This window comes from Adiantum capillus-veneris, chromosome 25 (assembly GCF_014529385.1).
Source record: "Adiantum capillus-veneris isolate H3 chromosome 25, ASM1452938v2, whole genome shotgun sequence".
In the NCBI taxonomy this organism is placed as follows: Eukaryota; Viridiplantae; Streptophyta; class Polypodiopsida; order Polypodiales; family Pteridaceae; genus Adiantum; species Adiantum capillus-veneris.
The window spans coordinates 51,769,236-51,790,517 of record NC_140955.1 but is presented as its reverse complement, the minus strand read 5'-3'; the positions used below and the strand labels follow the sequence as shown (position 1 = coordinate 51,790,517).

The 21,282-nt window shown below is 43.4% G+C and overlaps 1 pseudogene; it reads left to right on the top strand.

The window, feature by feature from the left end:
• Nucleotides 1-12,953: 12,953 nt before the first annotated feature.
• On the top strand, nt 12,954-16,240 carry LOC147424879 (peptidyl-prolyl cis-trans isomerase-like; annotated as a pseudogene).
• The last annotated feature ends 5,042 nt before the right edge of the window (nt 16,241-21,282 follow it).

Below are 21,282 nucleotides of genomic sequence, written 5' to 3'. Positions count from 1 at the left end.
TCTGGGTTTTCCCTTCAGCACCAATCATACTCTGCTCCTTTACCTCAAAGTTTTGTTCTTCTTCTGTTGTTTCCGAAACAGGTTTCTCAACATTACCAGGGACACTTTCATCAAGCAAAACCTCCACAGGTGTCTTGTATGCAGCGTCACTGCATCGTTCCCTGTGTCTTTACCGGCAGTAGTTCTGAAGCAGCTTGACTCTGAAAAAACATCAGAGAAGACAAAAATCAACCACCTGATTAAAACAATGGTGTGTTTCTTACCCATTGAAACAATTTTCTCACCTGTTTTTGGGCATGGTTCAACTGGCTTCTTCTTTAGAAGGGATTGGTCTTCTGCAGAAATAACTCCGGGGGAATCCTTAAGCATGCACTTTTCTTTCTCAGCCAAGTGAGCATAGCAGAATGCATGGTATGCATGTGAACAAGGCAATAGAACAACATGGCTTGAGCGATTGTGATCATGAATTTTTACACCACAAGCATTGCACACATCAATGAGAACAACACTATGTCCAAGAGCTGAAACTCATGCAGGCAAGACTATGGTTTCAGGTAGCATTGGTTGACTAATCATGTCTGTCACAAATGTGACACAGAGACCAAAGGTTTCCTCACGCTCCAAGCATTTGGATAATTCTTCTTGTAGGCAAGAGACCTTTGTTATCAGACAATGTCAAACAGGTATAAAATCGGTATGAATGCTTGAAGATTAGTATAATGATGTTATCATATCGGTATGATTACATCCTACCGGTATGATGTTATTATAATGGATAGTATAACATCATACCGGTAGAATAACATTATACCGGAAGTATAACATCAAACCAGTTGGATTTTATCATACCGATCGGATCTATCCATACCGGTCGGATGTAACCATACCGGTAGGATGTTATCATACCGGTAGGACATAATCATACCGGTAGGATATAATATCCTACCGGTATGATAACATCCAGTAAGGTGTAATCTTACTGGTAGGATATAATCCTACCGGTATGATAACATCCTACCGGTATTGTCCTCTACCCTTACCGAATATGATATAATCCTACCGGTATGAAAAATCATACCGTATGGTACTGTGCAGGTATTATACTACAACCAGATGGAGTTAAAAGCATACATGTTCCTGCTGTAGGGTGGCTTTTGCTTGGTCAAATTTTTCTTGGAGGCTATCAAGCAAGCCTGTTGGTACATTGACATCGTCAGGGAAGTGCATTCAGATGGTGTCAAGGGCACCCTCACAACGATGCACATCAGCAACACAGATTTGACCACAGAATCCTTAGCCTTCTGACACTCGGCTGATACATTGTCATGAGATTTTCTAACCTCAACAAGAAGTTCTTGCAAGGAAGTGGATACTTCAACACTAAACGCTGACTGAGTAGTCGCAAAAAGCCCACTTTCGGCTGGTGTACTTTTGGATGGGGTATTTACTAATAACATGGCAGAACCACTTGGGGTTCCTGTGGATACTTGGGAAGTCTCTAACTTCCATTGTTCTCTTTTCCTATCTAAGTGACCTTCATTGGTCACATTCTTCACCACCTTATATGCAAACTCAGCCCACTTTACCGGACCTGTGCATACAAAATAAACATATCCGCGTGCAAACTTGACTCCCAGCAGATAGTTTGGTGGTTTGGATTGGTATACCTGCTTGTAGAGCTAGTAGAGTGCCTTGTAGTGATCCGGCCTTGCTGTTTTTATCGGCACTTTTTTCTCCTTCACTGGAAGACACGTGAAAACTTTCATCCAGTCGGATATGGGCACATCTGCATCTGTCAACTTCCTAACATCTTTCCCCTCAAGACTTAACCCATATTCCCTGTGAAAATCCTCCTTTGTCATGCAGAATGCCTTTAATGGCACCTCCACATCCTTGGGGTGAACAAAGCGGCTAATTTTGGGAGGAGGATGTAACTTCTATCTTTGAAAGGAATAAATCCATGTTCATTACTCAATGTATCCACACCTCAATACTCTACTACACACACAGGTCCGTTGTACACAACACAGAGAGAGACAAAGAGAGGTGACATACCTTCGTGGGAGAATGTCGGGTCTTTGTGGGGGAGACCTGTCGGGCTACATTTCTTGGGCTCTTTCTTAGGTTGCTATCCATAGCGAAGGATAAGAAGTGTGCACAGGGGGGCTGTAGAGTGAACTGAGAAAGGCGCAGAAGGAGAAAGGCACAGAGATATGGAGAAGTACAGTCATGAAAACATTCGACTGAACATTCGACTGACGTGAGCTCCACACGTGTTTTTGAATCCTCCACACGATTTTTAAGATTTTGTATCCTCCACATGATTATTTAATTCAAACAATTCTTGCCCATAACACCAATTTCATACCCCCTAAATTTTAAGCCTCCAAAAGCAACTTTCAACCGGTGGAGAGGGGGAAAGGGGAACACACCCAGCACACAACACAATGCCTCACTATAGCCCAGGGTATACACAGTGCCCCAATCCACTAGAGTTCACCTTCAAAACTCATCTCTACCCACAAGCAAACCACTGCCTTCACACAACCATACGCACACACGCCTTGCAATGCCCTGGACAGACTCAATCACTCCGCTCTGATCAATTCACATCCTTCCACACTCACACAACCTCTCTCTATCTCTCTTTGCACGACAAACCTCGGGGGGGCACACACGCAGACACACGCCCGGAAACACACACACACAAGTAGAGAAGAGAAGGGGGAAGGGGGAATGACGCCTTGAAACAGTAGGGAATAGTCTACTAACATAGGCAATAGCATGTACAACCACCACACTGCCGGCATGAACCTTGGCAATCAAAACAAGAGCTCCAAAAGCCCTGGCAAAAACCTCCTCCTTGGTTCAAAGACACCTTGGCCAAAAAAAGCCCTTACAAATGAACATAATCACCCTTTTATAGGGTTGTGCCGGGAAATCTTAAAAAAGAAAAATGGTGGTGTGATTCCATGTCGTGCACTCCCTTTGGAGTTCTATTTAGAAGTTTTATGCATTGCCAACACTTGGCCTAGTGTATTTTTGGAAACTTTTGAAAGGTGTGCACACTTTGGGCTTTGGTCCTTTCCCTCTTGGCCGGTCGGTTTGCCTCCTTCTTGGCCTTTGCCTTACCCTTAGCCTTGCACTTCACTTTCCCTTTTCGGCACCTCCTTGCACGCTACTGCGGGGCCTCTCCCTTACACGAGGGGGGGAGGGCAATAGCGACCTCGCTATTGCTCTCCCTCTCCTTCTCAAAAATTTGGAGCCGCGGGACCCGCCTCTAGCAAGGCCTGCCGCATCATCACTGCATCAACTAGCTAGGGCCGCCCACAAGCGCCACCGCCGCCTCTGCACCGCCCAACCGCCACCAAAACCGCCGCATCACCGCCTCGCAGCGCCCACGCCATAGCCCACGGAGCTTGAAGCTCCCACACTCCTCTTGAATGCCTTATGGAGGGTCACGGCCCAGCCCATATAGCCCGCGCGGATGCCTTCCCTCTGCGCATGTGGGTTATACCCTTGTCCACATGGCACCTCTCAAGCAAAGCCCCTTGGGATATCCAAAATCCTCCAAAAAAAACAATGTTAATAAAAAGAAACCCATTTTTTTGGGCCTCCTTCTCTACAGTTCCATTCTCTGCTCCCATGTCCCATTGCCGAGCCGCAAACCCCGTGTGAAAGCTTGCACTGCCACCTTGCTTCTCCATAATCCGCACCACTACTCGACTCTACCAGGCCCCAGATCCAATGCGACCAAAACACGATCAAACCATTTGCAATTAACTTCGGGCAAAGACAACCAATCTTTCGACGACCATAACTTCTCGCCTTGGACTCCGTTTGGCGTGCAGTCACTTCCTGCTAGCTCCATATGGTGTACACTCTGCCAGATGGCGCGTACTCCAATGTGGCCAAGTGGGCTCAGACCCGGCCCCCGGAAAAACTTCAAATGATCATGTCTTGCAAACCAGAGCTCCGATCCACAGTCCGAAAAGACGGGTAGGCTCCATGAATCGAGCTCTACACACCTGTACCTTAAGTTCCACTTGGACCACCTGTGCCCAGCTGCCCTGTTCGGCAAGAACCTTCAAACCACCAAAACTTTAAGCTTCAATAACTTGAGCTCCGTAGCTTGGTTTGATGAGCCGTCTGAACCTGCTCCTTCAACACTTCAAGCTCTTCATTTCTAGACCCCAAGGCTGCAGTTTTCACCTCTTCCACCTGCTACCCCAATTAGCCTATTATGGAGCATTCCTTGGCCTATAAGCCGCATCGTGCATACACTACCGCTGCTACCTGTCATCCCCTGACCTTCCTGGCTGCTCCATCCCTTTGCCATGCTTCTGCTTGCCTCTACACACCTGTCCATGCCATCTTCTAGAGTCGACATACTTTGGCTGCACCACCGGTTATAACCGGGCCACCTATTCATGCATCCACCCTGATGTTGTTAGAGTTGTTTTGCCTATGGTAGAACAAGCTTGTTGGGATGTAAAGGATGCGTAGGCTCATGCATTTATTGAATTGTCTGTGAAGCACACCATTACCCCTCACATTCGTTCAATGAAATTTACAAAACATGCTTGGGATATTCTGGGTGGTTTTTATGCAAATCGCAATGAGGTTAAAATTGCATTGCTGCGTAAAGAGCTGGAATCGAAGATTATGCATGAGGAAGATGATATGGACACTTTCCTTGCTGGTGTCAAGGATATCAATGAGCAACTTATTTGTGCAGGTGAAGTCATTTCAGACAGTTTCCTTCTGCACACTATTCTTGATGCCTTGCCAGATTCTTACCAGACTTTTTCTAGTACTTGGAGACTTATGACCCAAGGAAATCTTGAAGTTGTCGATTTTGATGCATTATGCACATTGCTGTTGCAAGAGTCACTTTGCAAAAAAAATAGGACAAGACAGCATGCAATTGAACAGGCTTTTATTGCTGCTCAAAGAAAAAGCTGTAGCAGTAATGCCGCCACTTCTCATAATTCTTCTACGAGTGGAAAATCACATGTTCCTAATGCTTCTATTGGCAAAAATTGATCTAAAAATTTTGATGATAAGGGAAAAAAGAAGATGCATTGCCATTATTGTAAAGCTAATGATCACTTGATCAAGCAATGTACTAAGTTGAAGGCCAACAGGGCTAAGAAGAAAGAGGGTGGTTCTACTACAAATGCTGGTTCCACTACAAATGCAGCTATTGCTGAGTCTTCTGTGAAAGGAGATTGTGATGCTGATGTTGATGTAGAATTGGCTTTTAGTGCTGGCTGTACCTATAATCCTGTTGTCCATGCTGCATGCATGTCAGTTGCTGCAGATTCACATGTGTGGTATTTTGACAGTGGTGCTACAAAGCACAGTGCCTCACATCGTGATTTGTTCACCTCTCTTGAGTCTGTCCCTCATGGAAACTCAGTTACTTGTGCCAACAATGCCTCTTATCTGACAGGGAGTTGGAAAAATTATGATTACTGCTGCAAATGGAAGTTCTTTTACACTTTTTGATGCATTTTATATACCTGGGATTAAGAAGAATCTTTTGTCTATATTTGCACTTGCTAGACTTGGTCTTGTAGTCAAATTTGTGGATGACAGATGTACTGTACAATGATCTCAATTTCGGTGATGAAATTCTTGTATTTGGCATTTTATGTCGTGGGATGTATAAGCTCACTTTGTATGACAAGTGTGGGTAGAATTTTACAAATGTACTTGTGGATTCAAAGGCTATTTCAGATGCAAAACTTTGGGAGCACGTTTTGGTCATCTGAATTTTTCCAGTTTGTTGCGTTTGCAGAAATCTGATATGGTTGCTTCTTTGCCGCCTCTTGAAGCACATGCCAAACATGTCTATGAAGGTTGTATTTTGGGTAATATGCAGCGTTCAAAGTTTCCAAAGGATGGTTCAGTTAGGGCCACATGCAGGTTGCAGCTTGTGCATAGTGATGTTTGTGGACCCATGCAAACTTGGTCCTTGGGCAATTACCTTTACTTCGTGACTTTTATTGATGATTACTCCAGGCATACATGGATATATCCACTTAAAGCGAAGTCGGAATTTTTTATGTGCTTCAAACAATTTCTGGCTATGGCTGAAAATGTCTCGAAATATACTATGGGCACCCTCCGTTCTGATTGAGGGGGGGAGTATATGTCTCCTGAATTTAATACATTTATGGCTAGTCATGGGATAAAACACCAATATACAGTGCCTTATACACTTCAACAAAATGGTGTTGCTTAGAGGAAAAATAGTTCACTTACGAAAATGGCATGATGTATGGTCAAAAGTCAAGCTTTGATGCATTTGTTTTGGCTTGAGACCATCATGTGTGCCACTTATGTACTAAACAGGTGTCCTACGAAATCTTTGTAGTCTATTACTCCATATGAAGCATGGCATCATAGGAAACCTTCTATTGAGCACATGCATGTTTTTGGTTGTTTGGCATATGCTTTGGTGCCACAAACACAGCGTAAAAGATTGGATGATAAGGCTTTTAAATGTATTTTTGTTGCTTATAGTGCTGAAAGCAAAGATTACAGGTTATATCATTTGCAAACAAAGTGTATTCTTTTAAGGAGACAGTGATGCTGATGTTGATGCTGACAGTGATGCTGATAGTGATGTTGACGGTGATGCTGATGTTCCACTAAAAATGCAGCTATTGTTGAGTCTTCTTTTAAGGAGACACTGATGTTGATGTTGATGCAGAATGGGCTTTTAATGCAGAGTGTAATGATGATCCTTTTGTCCATGATGCATGCATGTCAGCTGTTGTAGATTCACATGTGTGGTATTTTGACAGTGGTGCTACAAAGCACATTACCTCACATCATGATTTGTTCACCTCTCTTGAGTCTGTCCCTCATGGGAAGATAGTTACTTGTGCCAACAATGCCTCTTATCCGGTTCAGGGAGTTGGAAAGATTGTGCTTACTGCTATAAATGGCAGTTCTTTCACACTTGTTGATGCACTTTATGTACCCAGGATCAAGAAGAATATTTTGTCTGTATCTGCACTTGCTAGACTTGGTCTTGTAGTCAAATTTGTGGGTAACATATATATTGTACATGATCTCAGTTTCGGTGATGAAATTGTTGCATCTTGCATTTTATACCGTGGGCTGTATAAGCTCACGTTGTATGACAAGTGTGGATAAAATTTTGTAAATGCAGTTGTGGATTCAAAGGCTATTTCAAATGCAAAACTTTGGAATGCACGTTTTGGTCATCTGAATTTTGTTGATTTGTTGCGTTTGCAGAAATCTAATATGGTTGCTTCTTTGCCGCATCTTGAAGCACTCGTCAAACATGTCTGTGCAGGCTTTATTTTGGGTAAGATGCATCACTCTAAGTTTCCAAAGGATGGTTCAGTTAGGGCCACATGCAGGTTGCAGCTTGTGCATAGTGATGTTTGTGGGCCCATTGAAACTCGGTCCTTGGGAAATTACCTTTACTTTGTGACTTTTATTGATGATTACTGCAGGCATGCATGGGTATATCCACTTAAAGTGAAGTCCCAAGTGTTTATGTGCTTCAAACAATTTCTGGCTATGGCTGAAAATGTCTCGAAAGGTACTATGGGCACCCTCGATTCCGGCCGAGGAGGGGAGTATATGTCTCATGAATTTAATGCATTTGTGGCTAGTTGTGGGATAAAACACCAACGTACAGTGCCTTATACACCTCAGCAAAATGGTGTTGCTGAGAGGAAAAACAGGTCACTTACAGAAATGGCACGATGATTGTCAAAAGTCAAGCTTTGCTGCATTCGTTTTGGCTTGAGGCCATCATGTGTTCCACTTATCTACTAAACATCTGTCCTACGAAAGCTTTGCAATCTATTACTCTGTATGAAGCATTGCATGGTAGAAAGCCTTCTATTGAGCACATGTGTGTTTTTGGTTGTTTGGCATATGCTTTGGTGCCACAAACACAACACAGAAATTTGGATGATAAGGCTGTCAAATGTATTTTTGTTGGTTATAGTGCTGAAGCAAAGGTTAAAGGTTGTATCATCCGCAAACAAAGTGTATCTTGGTCTCACGGGATATTGTGTTTGTGGAATATTCTATTCATCCCTTGTTGTCATGTACTAGAGATAGTAATGTCAGCTCACATGACATTTATGACACTTTGTTGCCTCTTTTCAGTGTGGAAGTTTAAATGTAAATTCCAATGAGGCAAATGTACAACCTATTGGTGTTTTTGAAATTGTTACAGATCATTCTATTACTGATGTAGATGTACATGATGTACTTGATGATGAAAGGGTTGAAAATGAGCAGGCTAGAGGTATGCCAAATTGGTTGGTACATACATTGCATGACAGTAAATTGGATGCATCTTTATCTAGTCGCACTGGTTTAGGCTCTCTCCATGCATCTTATGCATCAGATTGTTATGCTTTGGCTGTGTCTAGCTTACATGATGTTGAGGAACCTCTGTCTTTTGATGAAGCATAGAATTCAAAAAATTGGATGGTTGCCATGCAATCAAAATATGATCCACTTATAGAAAATGCACATGGGCTTTATGTGATTTGCCTCCTGGCAAAAAGGCCATTGGTACGAAGTGGGTTTACAAGTTGAAACGCAAGCCGGATGGTGAGATTGATCGCTATAAGGCTCGACTTGTTGCAAAGGGTTATGCACAGCAAAAAGGCATAGATTATGAAGAGACTTTTGCTCTCACTTGTCATATGACTACTGTGCGTTCTCTATGTGCATTGGCAGCTCATTTTGGTTGGGATGTACATCAATCGGACATTGTTACTGCTTTCTTGAATGGTGACATATTTGAGGAAATTTATGTAACGCAACCTCATGGTTTTGTCAAGAAAGGACAAGAGGATGAGGTGTGCAAATGTAACAAAGCTTTGTATGGGTTGAAGCAATGTCCTTGTGCTTGGTATGAGAAGGTTGACACTCATTTGGTCAAACGAGGCTTTCGTAATCGTCCAACAGAAAGCACATTGTGTGTAAAGCGTGAGGGTGATGTACTTCTCATTGTGGTTCTCTACGTGGATGATTTGTTGATCATTGGACCAGATGAGAGACATATTGTTGACTTTAAGGCTGATTTGAATGCTACTTTCAAGATGAAAGATTTGGGATTGTTGCATCATTACTTGGGTATACAGTTTAAGCAATGTGATGGTGGTATTGCCTTGCGTTACAAAAGTTACATAGAGAAACTGCTATGTAAGTTTGGACTTGAGGATTGCAAACCTATTCCCACTCCCATGGAAACAAGTTTTAAAATTGAGTCTTCATGATGCTGGTGATTCTGCAGATGTCACTCTTTATCAAATTGTTGTTGGATGCCTCATTTATGTATGCAACACGAGGCCGGATGTTCAATTTGCAGTCTCACAGGTCAGCAAATTTATGCATAGCCCAGGGTCTAAGCATTGGCACTCTCTCAAGAGGATTTTTTGCTACTTGAGTTGCACTTTACATCTTGGCTTGTTTTATCCCAAGGGGGGATCATTGCCGCCATACTTACATGCTTTCTCAGACTTAGATTGGGCTCGTTGTTTTGACACACGAGTGTCCGCAAGTGGTTTTTGTTTCATGCTTGGCAGCTCATGCATATCATGGTTGAGCAAGAAGCAATCTAGTGTGGCCACTTCCAGTTGTGAGGCTGAGTACAACGCAGTCTTCACAGCTACGGTTGAGTGTGTATGGCTCAGATGCATTATGGCTGATTTGGGTGTTGGACAGGACACTGCCAACACTATCTACACTCATAGTCAGAGTGCATTGGCAGTTGCAAGGAACCCAATTTTTCATGCTCGCACAAAGCACATTGAGGTGCATTACCACTATGTTAGGGAGAGGCTCTCCACAAGAGAGATCATCTTGGCTTATGTGCCAACACGGGACAACCTCACAGACCTTTTCACAAAGGCATTGTCTCGTGAGAAGTTTGAATCTTTCCGCAAAGCTTTGGGCTTACTCCCCTTTGTGGATTGATTATGTCCTCAAGGCATGGAACTTCCCTTTACTCTATGTGCTAGCTCTCGTTCACCGCATAACTCTAGATGGGATTTGTTACCATATACGTGTGGTAGTGATGTGTGTCAACACACTTAGGACTGTCGGGGCATTTTTTCCCTCTTTAGGAGGTTTTTTCCCCCTACATTGTATATACGCCCATCATTCTAGGGCTATCTATCTTTCCATTGCACACTAAGTAATACACTCTCTGTTGTGTGCCTTGAGCTTCCTTCGTCTTCTCCAAGCTGTGTGTGTTTTCCTGCAGCCCTAATTCCAATAGACCTTATCATGCAGGGAGCTTGTGAATCAGTTTCTTGCCATGGTGGTAGTGATAGTGAGAAGTGGTTGTAGCAAGATTTCACAGATGTGTGTGTGTGTGCGCGCGTGCGCGCGCGTTTTGGCAAGTGATGAATGGAGAGAATAACTGCCCTCTTATTTGCACAAGTAGACAACAGGTGACGAGGAAGAATAGGAGTGAGAGATAGAGATGGTATGTCCCATTGTGAGTCTTGCATTGTCGTCCGAGGAGGAGATGGTGCATGCAGAACTGAGACGTTTGGTGTCTCAAGGAGAAGGCAAGAGTGAGAGAGAGAGAGAGCCCTGCACATGGGCGAAGAGAGATGCGAGGCGGGGACGGGAGCACCCATATCTCAAATCGTTTTGGGAGGGGGCTATGACAGCGACCTCAACATGCCTTTTCCTTTACAATCAATCAATTCTTTAGGAATATGCCCAACAAATTAATGGTTCTAGTGAATTTGGACCAGGTAGGTGTGGACGCTGGAGCAATCACAATGTTTTGCAATGATTTAGATTCATACATGCTTTGAGACTCTTCTTTTGTTCTCTTTGCTTTGAAGGACTAATTTAGAAATAAATCCCATTTGCTATTTATCATGTGTTTGGTATTTTTGTATGGTGTGTCACTTGGCAATATTTTTTTGTTTAAAGTATGCTTAAGAGGAGTTGTTAGGTAAGCACGAGTCTTACCATACACCGAGCAAGATTTACCAAGGGAATGGTAAAATCGAGCAAGACCCATCACAAAGACTAAACTCTTTTTTCCTTGATAATTGAAAAGTAGTCACACTACACGGTTATGTACCAACCGAATGAGGCCTCCCTCCCTCTCTCCCTCTCTCTCTCTCTCTCCAAGGCATCACAAAAACACTTACCTTTCATGTATTTTTTAGAAATCTATGTCAGATTTCAAGCTTGTCTTGTCAAGCGTGAAACCCGAGATAGATTTCAAGCTTGTCAAGACATTAAATTTTTACACATCAAAGTATTAAAATTGATGCATCCTTCATAATTTGAATTTTGATGCATAGATGTATAAAGCTTTGTATGTGCATTGTGTACCAAAATTTGAACATTTTTTGTGGGCATGCACTAATTGCCCTAGTAGGTCTCTCCGATTTTATTTTGTTCCCCATTAGGAGGAATAAACATGTATTCCACCATCCACAAAATCTTTTAAAAGTCTTTCTCCTTACTATTTTGGAGGCTAACAATTAGGAGATTTTTTACCGTCTTCTATTTAAGCCTGCTAGAAATCCTTAATGGCGAATTGCAAGGAAGCAACGGGAGGAATCATCTCTCTCTCTCTCTCTCTCTCTCTCTCTCTCTCTCTCTCTCTCTCTCTCTCTGCAACTCATCTTCTCTCTTGTGTGTATATATGTTTTACCTAGTTGTTTTCTTAAAGAGGAATGTAATCGTTAATAGAGACTTTTCGTATAGGAAAAGAGTAGTAGGGGAGGTCCAATTTTGGAAAAGGAGTAATGAAAGAAAACCTTTTGAGATTATCTCTCTCTCTCTCTCTCTCTCTCTCTCTCTCTCTCACACACACACACACACACACACACACACACACACACACACACACATATAGGCCAATCTGGGCGACTCCCAGTCCATGATTGCACTTCAATCAAAGTGGTTGATCGGTATTTCATAAGTGTGTTTGTTCCAGTTGCTTGAGTACTTGTACACACACACACACACACACACATGTGACAAACACTATATTAGGCATTCTCACTTCTTGCTTCAATCATGTGATATGCTCTCGATGTGATAAAAGGAACCGATGCCATCGATTGGTGGGTGCAAATGCTTCTCCCGACGTGTTATCACATGATAATAAGTGCCCAATATGCGGGTAGGGCAAGCTCTCTCTATCTCTCTCTCTGTAAACCATCCGCCCGTCTACCTCTAAGTGATGGCTATGTCTTGTCTATCATGGCAATGCAAGATAAGCAAAAAGAGGGGACTCAATGAGAGAGTCTATTGTCAACTTAAAGCTATGGAAAATAAAGTATTATGCATGATCAAAGGCGCACCATGGAAGCTGTAAGGTTGTGTGGCACGAGGATTAGTTATCAGTTATTTTGACAGATAACTAAGCCAACATTGTGGTCACACACAAGCGAGCTGAAGCTTAGTAGAATGGAGCCCTGCTTTTGCAACTATGCCAATTTAATCATAGTAGCAAAACTATGCCGGTGATTTTCTTAATTGCAGACGATCATTGACAACCTTTTCTTTGATGCATAGACATGGAAGCAACACAAAGGTTCTCATCCTCTCATTATTGCAAAAATACTCTCTCTCTCTCTCTCTCTCTCTGATTATCCATCCAAGTGCCAATTGCATTTGCCTTTTTGTTGTTGTGTCGCATGACCACGTCTGTGGCGCCTGCCGATGGGAGAGCTTAGTTTGGCTTAGTTTCCAATAACTAGAAATTATGGCCCGTATGACCATGCCCTAAGTGAGAAATGAAAGTCCATCGAATGCACGATGCATGCGACTCACACAAGCCTTAATTTTCACTACGCATGCAAGGGGACATGCACCACCATGCGAAAGCGGTCGGCTGTAGCCAGTGACCTACATCCACAATTTTTTTTAGGCAGTGACCCTCCTCAGTATCTCACACGGGCATGGGCTGGATGGGATCAATGGCCCACACCCATTTAGGGGATCGGGTGCGATATGAGTTGTCCGATGCGACTTTTGTAAATTCGGGAAAACAGGTAAATTCGGGTGCACCAAAACTTGTAAATCCGGCGCCCCCGCCCCCCCTCCTCCTCTCATCCCCCGGACCTGAACCCTGGACACCACCTTTGCAAGCCTATCACCTTAACCATCTCACCTGCGCAGGCTCGTTGAAAGCAATGGGAGAAGGGAGAGTTTTATGATTCAGGCCGTCGCTGTGTAAATTCGGGGCGGCTTTTGTAAATTTGGACAAACTGGTAAATTTGGGCGCGTCGTGAGCTTAACGAACCATGATGCCCGCGGGCCATTGATCCCATCCAACCCATGCCCGTGTGAAATAGTGCTGAGGGGTAGCGACCTAAAATGCAAAAAGAGTTGAAATGATTTATTAATCATTTCAAAACTCGTCAAAACTCCTCTAGACAGGCCGCGGCGCCGCGGACTATTTCGGAGCTTTTGGACATCACATCTTTCAGACGCGCGCACGCGTGCGAGAGAGAGAGAGAGAGAGAGAGAGAGAGAGACTGGCGAGAGCTTGGCTAGTGGAAAGAGAGAGTAGCGAGCAAGGAGAGCAACAAAAATGGCAGCCCTTGCAGGTTCTTCTTCCCTGCTGTCCAGGCGTGAGCTCTTGGGATAGGCTATTTCCGCCGCTACCGTGTCTTCCTCTTCCCATAGAAATGACATCCCTCGTAGGTTCTTCTTGGCCCGAGCTTTTGGGACAGGCCGTTGCCGCCTTGACCCCTTCCTGCGTCTCCTCCCCATCCCCCGCCATTGTGGCTATCTTAGGCAAGAAGAAGCCCAAGCCTTCCAGCAAGGCCGCCAAAGCCGATCCCCGCTAACGAGGAGCCTCAATCAAAATTTACCTTCGTGAGGGTTTGCAATCCAGATTTGACGTGGCTGCCTATATCAGTGTGGAAGTGATTTGATCCATTTGGTATTAGCAAGAAACTTGCAGACTTTGACAAGGACCAAGCCTATGAACCCATCCATGCGAGGTGGGCAATGTTGGGAGCAGCTGGTTTTGTCCTCCCTGATGCAATGTAGTTTATTTGAGAGAGAGAGAGAGAGAGAGAGAGAGAGCCAGGGCCATGCCTGTGCATCGAAGGCAGCGTGCTAAAGCCAGTGACTACAGCCAGATTTTTCTGGGCAAGGACCTGCAGAGCGGAGGAGATTTCCAACGACTTACTCATTTTAAAACTCCTCAAAACAGTCCGCGGCGGTGCGGACTGATTTGAAGAGTTTTTTGGACCTCTTTCGGACGTGAGCAGGCCTTAAAGTTGGGTCAGTAGTAGAGAGAGAGAGAGAGTTGAGCATCTCGTGTTATCTTGTTTTGTTTTTTGCGACTAATCTGATTTTGATCTCCTCCATCGCCAAGTCTTTCAAAGTTTAAAGAACCATAGCCATTGGCCGCTAACCCAAGGGAGTTCTTAGACATCAATATTGGTGACAAGCAGGCGGGACGCATCATAATGAAGCTTAATGTTGACACTAGTCCCAAAAATGCCGAGAACTTTAGGGGTTTAATGTGTACTGGAGAGAGGAGAGAAGGGTCCAGGCAAGTCTGACAAACCTTTGCAATTCAAGGGCTCTTCATTTCAAAGGGTGATTGAAGATTCTAAACTTCACTTGCCAACAGTGTTCGGAAAAAAATCATTTATCCAAACGTGCAAAATTCTTTTCCTTAAATTTGCGACGAGGAAATTTTAAAAAAATAGGTTTTTTTTGGCTCTTTGTACTATTTTTCTCTATTTTGGGGCTGAATTTCTCCTTTTTCCCTTGCTCTATACCGGCATTTTTGAAATTGAAATGGCATGATATTAAGCTAAGACACATTTTTCCCGAACATTATGTGCCAAGGACGAGACTTCACCCACGGGGATGAAGCTGGTGGGGAGTCCATTTATGGGGCTAAGTTTGCCGATGGGAACTTCATCAAGAAACACATTGACCCTAGTGTGCTCTCCATGGCCAATGTCGAGCCTAACAATAACGGCTCGAAGTTTTTACTCTACACTATCCAGACCCAGTGGCTCAATGGAAATCAGGTTGTGTTTGGACGTGTTGTTGAGGGCATGGATGTGGTGAAGAAAATTGAATCTGTGGGCTATCCGAGTGGCAAAACGCAGTCCTCCTCCTCACGGTTTGCCATTTTTCATCATCTTTCTTCTTACGGCTACCCATTCTTTCTTTCGTATTTTTTTCATCATCTTCTGTGCATGCCTTCTCTAGCACGATGGCTTAGCAATTGATTGGAGAGAAGATCTCAAAGTTCAAGAAGCTTACGTTCTCTTTGACAAAGACGGTGATGGAAATATCACCACCAAAGAGCTTGGTACTAGGATGCACTCACTTGGACAAAACACAATAGAAGTAGAGCTACAAGAGATGATCAATGAAATGGATGCAAATTGGAATGGAACGATCAATTTTCTGAAGTTTTTGAATCTGATGTCTTGTAAGATGATGGATACCAACTCTGAGGAGGAGTTGAAAAAACCATTCAAGGCTTTTACAAGGACCAAAATGGGTTTGTTTTTTCTACGGCGCTTTGCCATGTGATGAAAAATCTAGGAGAGAAATTGACAGATGAGTAGGTTGATAAAATGATTTGAGAGGTAGATGTTGATGGACAGGTGAATTATGATAAATTTGTGACGATGATGCTCTCAAAGTAGTGCTTTTGACATGTGTAAAAGGTAAATGATGCACAACCATGCTTTGCTACTAAAATGAGAAGCTTGTATTTGAAGACTTTATATAAAAACAAATTGTTTGTCACGAAACACAGAAATACTAGGGCAGTGACAGAGTGACACAAACCTAACTCGACCGGGGGGGGGGGGTAAATAGAAGTGTAATATATCGTGAATGTGCTCTTTCATTTTCCATGCTCAAGGAGACAAAAGAAAGGGATCTTCTTTTGAAAGAAAATGGTGTCATCCCAACAAAGGTCCACCAAGATAGCCTTTTTTGCCTCTCTTTCACGTGTCTTCTAGTGATTCTTGCATTCCTAACCATAATGCAATATTACCACTTAGACTCACTAGAGGCATCTTCTAGAATACAAATATTTGATCAACAAAATACTACATAGTGTGGAGCCTATGTTTGTAGATCGAAGAGAGTTGTGCTAGCATGTTGAGTTGTGTATTCCTTGTTTCTCAAACTTCATTTTAGATGGCTTCATATGGGTGTGTTTAGAATAAGTTCTCTAAGAGACTCTGATGTTTAATCAAGTCCAAAATGCTATTAGAGGAGACAGGGATACATAAGCTCCTTGAAGTTTACTTGGATTAGTTTGCTCGATTTTTTATTTGCTCGAAAAATCTCGCCCGCTCTTTGGAATCCCTCGGTAAGCATAGCTATCCAAAATTTCCACATGTTCCCTAGTATTTTCACAGCAAGTCTCCCCCAAAGGTTTTTCAACCTGAAAGCTTTTTTGATATGATGTGAGCCCTTGAACCAAAGCCTATTGAGCCCTTGAGCTTCTTTGATATGATGTAAGCGACTTTTTCTCCCACTTGTCGTATGACTACTGTGCGTTTTCTATGTGCATTGGCAGCTCATTTTGGTTGGGATGTACATCAATCAGACATTGTTACTGATGTCTTGAATGGTGACATATTTGAGGAAGTTTAGGTAACACACCCTCACGATTTTGTCAATGCTTTCTATGGGTTGAAGAAATCTCCTCGTGCTTGGTATGAGAAGGCTGACACTCATTTGGTCAAACGAGGCTTTTGTAACAGTCCAACAGAAAGCACATTGTATGTAAAGCTTGAGGGTGATGTACTTCTCATCTGGTTCAGGTTGATTTGTTGATCACAGGACCAAATGAGAGACATATTGCTGAATTTAAGGCTAATTTGAATGCTACTTTCAAGATGAAAGATTTGGGGTTGTTGCATCATTACTTGGGTATACAATTTAAGCAGTGTGATGGTGGTATTGCCTTGTGTTAGAACAGTTACATAGAGACATTGCTATGTAAGTTTGGACTTGAGGATTGCAAACCTATTCCCACTCCCATGGAAACAGGTTTGAAATTGAGTCTTCATGATGCTGGTGATCCTGCAGATGTCACTCTTTCCCAAACTGATGTTGGATGCCTCATTTATGTATGCACACGAGGCCGGATATTCAGTTTGCAGTCTCACAGATCAGTAGATTTATGCAGGTCTAAGCATTGGCAAGCTGTCAAGAGGATTTTCTGCTACTTGAGTGGCACTTTACATTTTGGCTTGTTTTATCCCAAGGGGGGATCATTGCCACAAGACTTACATGCTTTTTTGGACTTAAATTGGGCTGGTTGTTTTGACACACGAGTGTCCACAAGTGGTTTTTGTTTCATGCTTGGCAGCTCATGTGTATCATGGTTGAGCAAGAAGCAACCTACTATGGCCACTTCCATTTGTGAGGCTAAGTACAGGGCAATCTTCACAGCTACGGTTGAGTGTGTATGGCTCAGACGCCTTATGGTTGATTTGGGTGTTGGATAGGACACTGCCAACACTATCTAAACTGATAGTCAGAGCGCATTGGAAGTTGCAAGGAGCCCAGTTTTTCATGCTCGCACAAAGCACATTGAGGTGCATTACCACTATGTCAGGGAGAGGCTCTCAGCAAGAGAGAGCAGCTTGGCTTATGTGCCGACAAAGGACAACCTTGCAGATCTTTTCACAAAGGCATTGTCTTGTAAGAAGTTTGAAGCTTTCGGCAAAACTTTGGGCTTACTCCCCTTTGTGGACTGATCATGTCCTCAGGGCATAGCACTTCCCTTTACTCTATGTGCTAGCTATCGTTCACCACATAACTCCAAGGGAACTTTGTTACCATATACATGTGGTAGTGATGTGTGTGAACACACTTAGGACCGTCGGGGCATTTTCCTCTTTAGGAGGTTTTTCCCCCCTACATTGTATATACGCCCATCATTCTAGGGATATTTATCTTTCCATTGCACACTAAGTAATACACTCTCTGTTGTGTGCCTTGAGCTTCTTTCGTCTTCTCCAAGCTATGTGTGTTTTCCTGCAACCCTAATTCCAATAGACCTTACCATGCAGGGATGTTGTGCATCAATTTCTGCCATGGTGGTAGTGGTAGTGATAGTGAGAAGTGGTTGTAGCAAGATTTGACAGATGTGTGTGTGTGTGTGTGTGTGTGTGTGTGTGTGTGTGTGTGTGTGTGTGTGTTTTTTGGCAATTGATGAATGGGGAGAAATACTGCCCTCTTGTTTGCGCACTTAGACAGCAGGTGACGAGGAAGAATAGAAGTGAGAGACAAAGATGGTATGTCCCATTGTGAGTCTTGCGTTATTGTCCGAGGAGGAGATGGTGCATGCAGAACTCAGACGTTTTGTGTCTCAAGGCGAAGGCAAGAGTGAGAGAGAGATCCCTTCACATAGGCGAAGGGACATGCGAGGCGAGGACGGGAGCACCCATAGCTCGAAGCGTTTTGGGAGGGGGCTGTGATAGCGACCTTAGCATGCCTTTTCGTTTCCAATCAATCAATTCTTTAGGAATATGCCCAACAAATTAATGGTTCTAGTTAATTTGGACCTAGGTAGGTGTGGACGATGGAGCAATCACAATGTTTTGCTATGATTTAGATCCATACATGCTTTAAGACTCTTCTTTTATTCTCTTTGCTTTGAAGGACTAATTTACTCCTAAACCCTTTGAAATAAATCACATTTGCTATTTATCATGTGTTTGGTATTTGTATGTGGTGTGTCACTTGGCAATAATTTTTTTGTTTAAAGTATGCTTAAGAGGAGTTGTTAGAGGAGTTGTTAGGTAAGCATAGCTATCCAAAATTTCCACATTTTCCCTAGTATTTGCACAGCAAGTCTCCCCCTAAGGTTTGTCAACCCAAAAGCTTCTTTGATATGATGTAAGCCCTTGAGCCAAAGCCTACGACGGTCAAATTGATCATATTAGACTCCACCCTACTCTGTGTATCTACAATTATTAATGTGAATCTTTAGAGATCCTCTCCTTGCTCCTAGCGCTTCCTCTTGCCCGACGTTCCCATGTGCCCCAATTAGGCTGCACCCTCCCTTCCTTTGCCTGGGTGAAACGGATAGAGCTCCCCAGTGCATGCCTCGCACTGAATATGCACGCACTGTCTGTGCGCAGCTGTCGTGCAATGACCTGTTCTCCAATAGCGTACGATGCCCACTTGGGATGTCCTGCAACACGCCCACCTTCTTCATGCTTTGAAAATACACACACAAGCGCGCGCACGCACGCGCGCACACACACATACACACAGAGGCTCCGCCATCTCCGCACAACTTCTATAATGGGAAATCATCTTCTCTTGCATATCACTATTCCACTACTTGCAAATATGGACGTCACAACGGTGCCCCTGGTCCTGTCGTCTGCATGAAGAGCCTACTCCCAAACTCTTTAGAGGGGCGGTTGGACTCCACGGTCTCACCTATGTGGGGAGACTCTCTCTCTCTCTCTCTCTCTCTCTCTCTCTCTCTCTCTCACACACACACACACACACACACACACACACACACAGACCTGCGTCCACCGTTGTGGTTTCTCTACTTGCCTCCGCATCACGCTCGGCCTCCACTACCCCTATTTGGATCACAGAGGCGTTCTTGTGTCCGTGAGCACCCAATGGTTTAATCACCATCCTACAACAGGGACACAGGCTTGCCCTCAGCTCACGTTCGGAGAGAGAGAGAGAGAGAGAGAGAGAGAGAGAGAGAGAGAGAGAGAGAGAGAGAGAGAGAGAGAGAGAGGGGGAGGAGGGGGGGGGGGGGGGGGGGGGGGGGGGGGGGGGGACATGGCTATCATGCTTGACCTGCACACCTAAAGATAGAGACACCTTGCAGCCGTGTTCACCACGGACCTACAAAAGAAAAAGATCTCTTTTTCTCCCTCTTAGCATTCCTCTTTAATTAATTGTTTGAGTTTTACCTTCAAGTCAAAGAAAGCATCTTCTTAGATTCTCTTTAAAACAATTGAATTCAAAATTGGGGACGCCTACTAGAGTAGTAGTGCAAAAGCGGTACAATGATTTTCTTTGAACAATATTTCTCAAGTAATATTGCAAAAGCGGTACCATGTTTTGGTTTAAAATATTTCTAAGGTAATTTCTACAAAGTAAATGTTGTGTAATATAAATCGGGCTCCTCAAGATTTCCAACTTGCAAGAGAAATTAAATTAGTGCATCCTAGGTGATTAACAAGTGATTAATGTGCTCATAAGTTTGGGTGCCTCAACCCTGGGTATATAAGAAATTTTGTAGGATTTGAACTCACCTTTTTGGAGAAGAAGCAAGTTTGGAGCTTGGGTATGGTGCTCATATCCTTATTCTTCACCACAAATTTCTTTCCTACATGCTAGCTGTAACATTTAATGGCCTAATAACTTTTGTGTAGCGGAAATCAGCATGAACATAGTGGGCATTTCCATTAGAATAGCTTCCGAATGAGAATTACAAGAGTGCTTGGGTGGAGAGAGCAACAAAAAGCATAACACTTAGTTAGATAGCATCGACAATACTTTCAAAAGAGAGAGAAATTAAGCTATTGACAACAGTTGAGGACCGGATTTGCATGGAGCCGGTCCCCCCTCCAAAAGGCTTTGTATTATAGTTTCTCCCATCAAGAGAGACATTGTACAATACAATTCTTTGTGTTCCTTCAAGACTAGCTAGTGCAATGAAGATGGAAGCTTCATACACTAAGCAAAACACTAAATCAAACACAACTTGAATTATCCCCGTTCTCAGACCCAAGACCTCACACACCTTCGAAGATGGTGAGAGCTAGCAGGGTATGAGAGTAGATTGAGAGGAAAAAGGAGTATCTTACGAGAAAGATGTACATCTCCTCACATAATCACTCATATTAGCATAGCTTAGCTTAGTAATTAGCTTGGTAGAGAAGATGAGCATGCATTGAAGCTTGGCTCTTGGTTGGATTTGCATCCACATGCCAAGAGAGTGTTGATGTAGGCTTCTATCTCACAAGCTTGGAGTAGGTGATGAGCTCTCCATTAAAGCTTGGGAGGAGATAGAGTATTCTTCCTTCACACATGGTCAAGTGTGAGTGTGTGTGTGTCAATGCCAAGCAAAAATCAGCCCTCTCTCTCTCTTGGGCGAGCCCTAGCTGCTAATTAGGTCTGGCTTTTGCCTCATTGGACCTCCCCAAGTCAAGCCAATAGGAATTAAGCATCATAAGTGATAGCCTTCTGACATGTGTCCCCCTTTCCCCTTTTGTGAGAGCTTTAGGTAATTAAATA